The 9,542-nt window shown below is 41.8% G+C and overlaps 1 long non-coding RNA gene across 1 annotated transcript; it reads right to left on the minus strand.

Annotated features, from left to right (window-relative positions):
* Positions 1 to 261: 261 nt before the first annotated feature.
* LOC108446991 lies at positions 262 to 2,962 on the minus strand. Its single transcript, XR_001862334.1, has 3 exons — positions 1,735 to 2,962; positions 785 to 945; positions 262 to 653 (listed from the first exon to the last, which is right to left on the minus strand). It is a non-coding gene; the product is annotated as an uncharacterized LOC108446991 (long non-coding RNA).
* Between the last annotated feature and the right edge of the window lie 6,580 nt (positions 2,963 to 9,542).

A 9,542-nucleotide genomic window follows, 5' to 3' on the forward strand; every position in this document is an offset into this window, starting at 1 on the left:
TGTAGAGGGAAATCTGTGGAGAGGACTGAAATTCCTTCCTTGTTCTTTCAAATTACAGCATCAATCAGGAAAGCATGTGAGATGTCACAGAACGTGGATAGGCAGAGATCACAATTTAATGTGGTGCATATGTGCTCCAATCCACTGCAGGTCAGTGCATATGAGCTTTGAAATGGTTCACAAGGCATGTGAAATGTGCCAGGGAAATGGCACATGCCAAAAGTTTAACATGCTGAAACTACAGAGTACCAGATCAGGACATGTGCCTTGTAGGAAACTGTAGTCTGGGCACAAATGGCCAGGCAGGATAGAGGGTGGAGAGGATGCTAGGAAGTAGAGTGTTGTCAGAAGTTGCATGTGGGAAATGAAACAGAGAGAGGCACTCAAGTACACAGGAATTCTGTCAGTGCTGGCTGTGCAACAGCAATGAGGGTATCTTGGTGGTTAAGGCAAACCTGCTGTAGGAACAACACTACTGGGGTGAGGTTAGGTAGACAGGCATCACTTTTACCAGTGAACTATGAATGATGTGCAATTACATTTCATTCAGGGATGTCTCCAGCCTTCGCCAGGTGACAAATTTCCTTGGAGAAGGTCCTTCCATTCCTCTAATCTGCTAACATCCACTTCAGAGAGCACGGGTTATCCCTCTCCTAATTTCAGGCAAGAAAAGCAGAGTGGAGCAGAGCTATCCACTACAAGATCTTAGCAATAGAAGCTCTACAGGCATTCAGAGAGAAGAAAGTTTCCAGGAATCAACCCAAAGTCAGAAAACAAGAGGTACCTTTGCATGTGATTCCACAATAGGTATCCTCCTGTTGTTTGTTTTTAAATGTCAAAGCTTTTAACAGGAACAGAAATTGGAGTCACCAGAGAAAAGAAGCTGCAGGATCCTCAGTAAATTATCAGTGATAAATATTTGAAGGAGATGTAAAGCTTGCTGGCCTGTGAATAAAAGCAGAGTTAGATGCTGTAGACCCTGACTTCCCTTTGCATCCCAGCATCAGGAAAAGAACCCACAGAACAGTGACATATGGGTTAAATTAAAATCTTCCTGAAGATGTGTTAGAGGCTAAAAGATAATGCTTTATGGCTCGTCATTAGAAAACAATAGATGGCATGGCTTTAGTCACCCACACTGTAGCGCCACGCTGGCAAATATCCACTGGAGTCTTCAACATTATGTATACAGGTAGGTGTAACAGATACAGTGAGACTGCTCAGTGTTCAAATCAGGCCGGAAGGCTGCACTCATCCTTGTAAGTTAGCCCAGGAATATCCTAGGCATCTCTAGCAGCATGGCAGGAGTTGACCCCTTAGTAAACTACCTTAGTTTCCACAGCGAGTGGCTGGATGCCAAGTGCCTGTGGCAAATGTTCCCTAAAAGATCCTATCTGGGACAGTGTTCAGCTAATGAGAAACATGGATTGTAGTCTATCAGTCCCTGAAAATATGTTCCAGGAATGCTCCCCTACAAATCCAGACCCATTAAAATAGATACAGATAATATTATTTACAAAATCAGTGCTAAACTGAAGAAGTAAGATAATGAAAATATCTCTAAGTATCTCAATAATCACTATGACACAGTGAATTAAAAACACAGTCTCTGATACTGGGTGTAAAGGAGTCAACAAAGGGGATCCTTGGATTATTCAGATGTGTTTTGGCCATGTCGCTATGTCTTTACAGACATCTAACCAAGTGATGGTAACTTGGAATAGAAATAATTACCTCAGATAAGTTCTTGAGAAAACTACCAAGTCGTTGAAATTCACAACCAAGCAGCATGTTTCCTGTGCAGCACTATCTGGCTATCAGCAAACTTCCAAGTGTAATTTCTTACATTGTCTTAACTGATGCATGGAATAGGGTTGAGGTATGCCTTATGGTCTCTCACACTGCTGGACTTGTTCTCTCCTGCATTAAGCAAAGCTGCAGCACAGGAAAAAATTTTGTCAGTATAACTAAGTCAGTGGAGACGTTAGTGGTAGGAAATCTCTCTTAGATTCAGGCTTTGTGTAGGAAATATTTTTTTTTCTGTTGAAGAAGGTAAGCAAGCAGAAAAAAAACATGCTTAGGCAAAAGCAAAATTACACTGCAGTTCGTTAAAAATAAAAAAAACCTTTAAAAATTAAGGCTAGAAGAAAGTTTTGGGAGAGAAATATAATATAGGACTGATTCTTAACCCTAGTATTTTAATTCAGTTATGTTTTCTGAATAAAATTATATTTAATGTTTCCAAATTATAAAAAGATGTGTGTTTTCCCAGTGAAAGGATAATCTGAATAAGTGTTAAACAGAAAATGACAGTCCCCCTTCCCCAGAAGAGCAAGCAAGAAGACAAATAAAAACTTATTATGCATGCAGTAGGCTAGTATTAAATCCATAAGAAACGCCACTATTGTAAGCTGCCAGGGATGACTGATAAATCAGGTGATTATGTCACAATTCATAGGGAACTGGAAAACTGGACCAACAACAATCTGATGTAGGGCAAGAAGGGAAAATGCAAAGTCCTGCCCACGGAGAGGAAAAGATTCACATGCTCTGGGGCAACCAGCTGGATAGCAGGACCACACAGAAGGACCCAGGGGTCCAGATGGACAGCAACCGGACCATGAGCCTGCAGTGGGCCCTCAGGAGGGTTCAAGGACAAGAGCTGCCAGAAGGCCGAAGACAGAATTCCTCCTCACCAAGTTCGCCTGATGACCAACACCCCAGAGGGCTCTGCAGCCCTTCATAAGGACCCCAGTAGGTTGGAGAGCTGGGCAGAGAAGAACTATCTGAAATTCAACCAAGGGCAATGCAGGGTCCTGCACCTGGGGAAGAATAACCCCAGGCACCAGCACAGGCTAGGGTGACATACTGGAAAGCAGCTCTGTGGAGAAGGACCTGGGGTCCTGGTGGACAACAAGCTGTCCATGAGCCATGAAGGACCAGACAGATAGTTAAAGGACCCGAGCATCTTTTGTACAAGAAAAGTATGAAAGAGCTGTGACTGTTCAGCCCAGAGAGGTGAAAGCTCAGGGGGATGTTACCAATATGTTTAAATAACGAAACAGAGGGAATCAAGAAGAGGGAGACTGACTCCTCTTGGTGGTGCCCAGTGACAGGATAAGAGGTAATGAGCACAGACATATGTAAGAACACACATTTTTGCTCTGGCTGGGGTTGAGCACACAAACAGGCTGCCCAGAGAGATTGTGGAGGCTCCAACCTTGCCAGCTGTCACAGACAAACTGGGCAACCTATTCCAGCAGATCATACATGAGAGAGTGAAAGAGACAGTCTCCAGTTGTTCCCACCAACATCAGCTCTTGTAGCTGTTATGTGACTTTGTGATTCTGTGAGGTGGATCGTGGTGTGGAAATGACTTTTTTCCTGATTTCTGCCCTAGAAATGCAAAACCACTGATTAGACAGAGGTAAGTATTGCATAGTGTCATTTTTATGCCAATTCAAGTTAAGAGTTTAAGTTAATTTTATATTAACATACAGAAGCCCACCAACATCAGCTCTTGTAGCTGTTATGTGACTTTGTGATTCTGTGAGGTGGATCGTGGTGTGGAAATGACTTTTTTCCTGATTTCTGCCCTAGAAATGCAAAACCACTGATTAGACAGAGGTAAGTATTGCATAGTGTCATTTTTATGCCAATTCAAGTTAAGAGTTTAAGTTAATTTTATATTAACATACAGAAGCCTTCTGTGGAGAGGTTACTGGCGTCATTTAAGTCATTTGTAGACCCTACAATATGTTAATAGGAGTGTACACACACCACCCTTTAGAGAGTTTAGTGTACAAAGCACCACCATTCACACTTCACCACTGGAAGATATTTATCAGATCACAGCATTTAGAAACAAAACATTGTTCCAACTATTCAGCAGCTGCTTCTACAGAGCTAAACATTACAGAATGTGGCCCATGGCAATCTTCCTCCAAATACTTAATCTGTTCTTGTTATATCTGCATAAAGCAATGATGCCTTTGACCTCTGGAATATCTGCTTCAGCATTAAAAATCCTTCTGTCAGTGTATAGAAGATTTATTAAAAAAACCACCAAAAATGAAAACAAAACCCCCAGTGATGCCTAAACTGTTTATAAATATGGGCCAAAATTGTAGCAAACAGCATTGTCTCTAAATGAATTACTGTTTACTTTACTAGGAGGAAAAACTCCCAGGAAATAAAGAGTTTCATGCTAGTGTAGAATGAGGTCACCTGCATAATTACTAAGAGTTACTTAATAATTACTGCCAAATGTGATTGGTTTATATTTGGTCACTTACATACACGATTGCTCAGAAAAATTAATTCATGGTTTTCACATTTCTATAAATGGAATGTGGGTCTTTCTCTTATCTGTCTCAATTTCACAGCATGCTGTGCCGTATGAGCTCCCACCTTTCACACCCTATTGGTCTCTTGCTGACATCTCTTTTAACCCTGCTTTTTAGTACTTCCAAAATAATGAACAGTTTTATTTCCCATTGTTCACATGCTCCATTTTGTATCATCTTAAAACAATATTTAGCAGAAGGGCCAGCAAAATTTCTAAAATAATGAGATCTGATTTGGATCCTGTGTAAGTACTTCCACTAGTATAGCCCATTTGTTCTATCTGATTTAAGCAGTTCTTTGTTTGACTAATTTGCTGTTCCCTCTGCAGCCCGGTCGCTTATACAAATATCTCATCTGTTATAACTTTCTCCTGATAATCATGCTAATCAAGTTAAACCAAGCCTGTAATTGTTTCTCAGTCCTGTAGCTTAACTGTTGAAACCCACTCCTGCTCCACAGCCATTTCTGTCAGTCTCCTTAGGAGGTGTAATTTTTATCTGATATGGATAAAATCTTTTGAGTTCCTGTAATACATATAAAGCTGAGAAAACTGCAAAAAAAAAAGTCCACTTTAAACCAAACAAGAGAGCTAAAAGGAAAGACAGAAACACTTGAAGCACAGTAAGAGTATAACCAATTATCCATAAGCTTCTTTTGCCTACCTCTACTCATACTGAGAGCTTGCCCAAACCTCGACCCATCACAAGTATTCTTGTTAGTTTTATTTGAAGAACAGCATTGTGTACATTTTTCTCTTCAACCAGCTTGTAAAACCCTATAATTCTGATATGAAAGAAACATACAATATAAAAATACTGCATTCTTTTCAAATTGCTTCTAACTGTCATTTGTTTTTTTTCTAAGAGCCTATGACAACAACCCTTATGCAAACTGAAATTTGGAAAACATGCTTCTTTGAAGCACACTGTGATTTCCATATTACAGTACTAGCAGAAGCTGTAGACAATGTTACTTTTCTATTTATATTCTAAACAGTTCCCTTTCCATTCCCTTTGTTCTGATGAGCTCTCATTGCTTTCTTTGTTCTCACAAAGTGGAAGGATGACAAAATCTTACCTGAATTTGAGGAGAAGGACAAAGATTTTTGCATTGTAGGATCATGAAAAATGTTTAAATATGAGAATTACATAGAACGTCAGAGGACCAAACTTATGCATGAAACTGTGAACTAGCTTACTGATGTTATCTTTTCAAGGCCTACAGTTGTGCTTCAGAAGAAGAGCAAAGTCAGACCCATACATGTTCTGTCTGGTTTAAGGACCTTTCCCACTGTCACTGAAGTTCTTTCACTCATTGGTATAACAACATATTCTCTAGTGAATTCTGCTAAATATTTGCCAGAAAAACAATGCATGACAAGGGAACACAAAAATGTACAGGTCTGCACTAAGCTCACCCATCTAGCTATTTTATATCTTGACTCTTTCAATTCAAGACTCTTTCAGTGACACGTGGAAAGTGCTGTAGATGAAACTGCAAAGACTCCTTAATGAAAGATGAGAGATAATCCCTGTTCCGAAAGCGTCTCTTTCCAATAGTGTCATCTAAGTCTGCAGAGATGAGGAAGGAGTTGAGCCCAGAAACCTGATGCTAAGCTTTCCTTCCAGAGTGTGCATTCGGATACATACAAGCACTTTGAGATGAGACTAGAGCTGTTTCAAAATGTGTCTTGAAACAGAAGTTCCCATTGATAAGCTGTTAAATTAAAAGGGTAGAAGTCTATGAGACCCCACTGGGTGACACTCTGATCCCATTCTTCTCAGTATTTTAATTATCAACTTGAATAATGCAACCTGCAAAAGTTGTACCCATCCAAAAGTAAGAGGAACATTTATACCAGCCATCTGGCCTCAGGAGCCATGATCCCAACAGAAGAGCTAGTCACTGGCTCTGATGACAGCAAACACAATAATGGATTCCGAAAATAATGAAGGAAGAGTTAAATAAGCAAATAAATGGGGAAGTATCATTTAGTCAACAGAAAGACAGAAAAGGATTCTGAGTTATATTGGAAAAATATTAAGTTTATTTATGTCAGAGAGATGCAGCTTGGCACTGATGTATATTAAGACTACATTGCTATATCTGAGAGGCAATTACATTCTTCTGGTCCATTTCTAAGTTGTGTTAACTGGATAAGTCAGTACTTTTCTGTTGCAATGCTTGGTTTGGTTTAGCAAGCTGCAACCTTCCCAGAGACCACAGTGGGGCTGCTTAGGGCAGGGCAGACATTCCGCCCTCCCATAGTCCTTTTGGATGGCCCCGAGCTCCTGCTCCGGCTAGCTGGGCCCTGCAACACGGTGATAGTAAAGGAGGCGAGAAGGGTCTCTCCATTGAGAAACTTTATTGCTACATGTTGGTCCACCGGTTCCCAGAGGCAGAGTGACCGAGAGAGACCCCATGATCAGGGCACAGGGGGGTTTTCTCAGAGCACAGGGGTGGAGTTGGGGTACAGGAGAGAACCCGAGGGAGTGACCAAGGCTAGGGGAAGGGGTTGCCTACATGGAAGGGGCAGACCTTTAATAGGAAAAGCAGTGGGGAAAATACAGCTCCACACTTTTCCAGGGAGATTCCAGAGCCCAAGAAAGATGAAGAAAAACCGAAAAATCCAGAGAGGCTCAGAAAATATGGCATCTCAGAGAAAGCTGGAAAAAGCTGAGTTAATTTCACTTCCAAAAAGATGTATAGAGCATGAGTAATTTGCTAATGTCTTCCTAATGCTCCAGTTGAGTTTCACTAAACTTGATTCCCCCCATCTCACTAGGAAATGTCATTAGCAGTCAAATGTAGTATGGAAAGCATGGCTGGCATTTCCCATACCAAAATTAGTGGGACCTTGTATATCCTTCAAAAAGACATAGGTCCTGTTCTAGGCCAGAGGATTCTGAGATCAGGATCTGCAGAGGTAGAGACTGAGTCCTCACTTAGAGGACACACACTTCTGGCAGCTCCTTGTAATGATGAGTTTAAAGACCGCATTTCACCCAAGATATGAAGTTTTTGTCTCCCTGTTCAGAAATATCCATCCCTTCCTTACCTGCTGCACATGGAGTCCTACCATGCTACATTACTCACAAAAGTAAAGTGTAAATAAACTGAGTAGCATCAACCTGAGATACTCAGATACTCTGAGTATTGTCATGGCTTAGCATAGTTTGGGTTTTTAGTTAAAGAGGGCTCCATCAGCCACAGAAGTGATTCTTTGCAAAGAGGTGCTTACAGCTTCCTCTAGACCCAATAGAACCAATCAACTGGCCAGTTTGAATATTGGCAACTTTGTTCAGCCACTTGAGAAGCTTGACACACCTCTGTGATCCACATTTAAGAACGAACAAAGCCCGGGAAAGCTCTCTTGCTTCTGGCTTTCAGACAGGTAACTGGGGGCCCGCGTCACGGCTTGGCTGAGATCTCAGCTGCAGCCCCTCAGTGCGGGCCGGGCTGGCCGGGACAGAGCCACCCCGGAGCCAGGCCGGCCCTCACCCCTCCAGTGCGGCCGAAATTCATCTCAGGCCGCTGCCCGGCAAAGAGCAGGTGACCAACAGCGATAAGGGAATTCCAGCTGCGGGGCCGGGTGACATTAACCCTTGTAGGGCTGTAAGCTCCCTCCTGCAGAGGGAATGATGACGCCTGCAGACATCAATCCTCTCCCAAGTCAGAGGAAAAGGAAAGGTGAAGGCACGTGAAGAAAACGCCATAAAGATACCAAAGTCAGTGAAGAAAGAAGAGCTGAGAAAAACCCCGAGAGAGGAGAAAGAGGAGATGCTTCAAGCCTAGAAGCTGAAATTCTGTTGTAAAGCTATGGTGATGGACTATGACACATCAGAGTACCTGTTGTAATTTCATGAAAGCATGGGGGGGTGGAGCGTTCAAACTGCAATTGTGAGCAAAAGTACCTGTGCTGAAACCAGCAAATGATGAAGTAGCTGTGATTTGATGAGAAGCTTGAACAGAGAGAGATGAAAGTGATGAAGACCCTTGCTCCCAGGGAAGAAGAAGACCTCTGTTCCTAGAGATGAAGAAGCTCCCAGAGATAGGTGAAGAGAACCTTTGCTTCTGAACAGCTCAACCTTAAAATGGTACCCCATCAGCTCAAGATTGAACCCTCGAAAGCAGTTGTGGGGAAAGCTGTAAGACAAGGGAAGGGACTTTCACATGCGAGCAGAGAACCATCCTGGGTAGCTGTCTGGCTGTGACATTGAAGCCATGAGAGAACTGTTTCTTGTGGAGATGTCTCCATAGCATGAGCAAGAGAGACTCCTCTCTCTAAATGAACTGAAACAGATTATTATGGAGGTGGTAAACTGACTGAAAATCTCAAGGATTGTCTTTTTACATTGTCAGTGGAAGAAGGGAGAAAGATGGGGGACAAAGAAGTGTTCTGAAGGTTTAGTCTGACTTTTTTTCCTAATTCTTATCTCACAGAAGGAAAATAAGTAAGTAATGGATATTTTGAACCAAACCACTACCGTGTTTAAAACAAAAGCATAAACAAAGGAAAACCCTGTGCTGCCGAATCAGCAAACTCCATGTAACGATCCTAATTGGAAGACTGTTGTACACAGAAGAGCTAGTGATCCATGAAATAGGCAGTGTGAGTGGACAAAAGCCAGGGCTGTGCTCTGCTCTGCTCTGCTGTGTGACATACACAGCCTGGCCTTCAGACTGTCTTGAGCTGTATCTATTAACTACAGGACAAAGATACCTGGGTGACTGTAGCAGAGAAGCCTACAGGCAGGTCCCACTTTATATTGGTGATTATACCACTTGCATGCCCTTGTCTTTGTCTAACAGTAAAGCAACAAGCTCATGTAGGAACCCCATATTCTTGAACAATGAAAGTGTTGAATAGGATTATTTTCCTTGAAGGAAAATACTGTTAGAGGAACAAAAAATGAATAAACTTCCCATAGGTGGATCTGCACAGCATGCCACACCCATTCTACACTGCCCAATTTGACATTACCAGCACCAGAAGTAAGTTTGTCTATACTTTGATTTGTTTCTTAGTGGTACTACCTCTAAAAAATACAATTTTAAGTAGTACTTTACAGAGTCTGAGAATCTTTCATACAGGGTTTATAAAAAACCAAACCCTTCAGGTGCTGAGTCCTGTCATTCCTTTATCTGTATTTTCCACTCCAAATCCTGAAATGAACTATCATTACTAGGACTCC

This window comes from Corvus brachyrhynchos, unplaced genomic scaffold (assembly GCF_000691975.1).
Source record: "Corvus brachyrhynchos isolate BGI_N302 unplaced genomic scaffold, ASM69197v1 scaffold22, whole genome shotgun sequence".
Classification (NCBI taxonomy): domain Eukaryota; kingdom Metazoa; phylum Chordata; class Aves; order Passeriformes; family Corvidae; genus Corvus; species Corvus brachyrhynchos.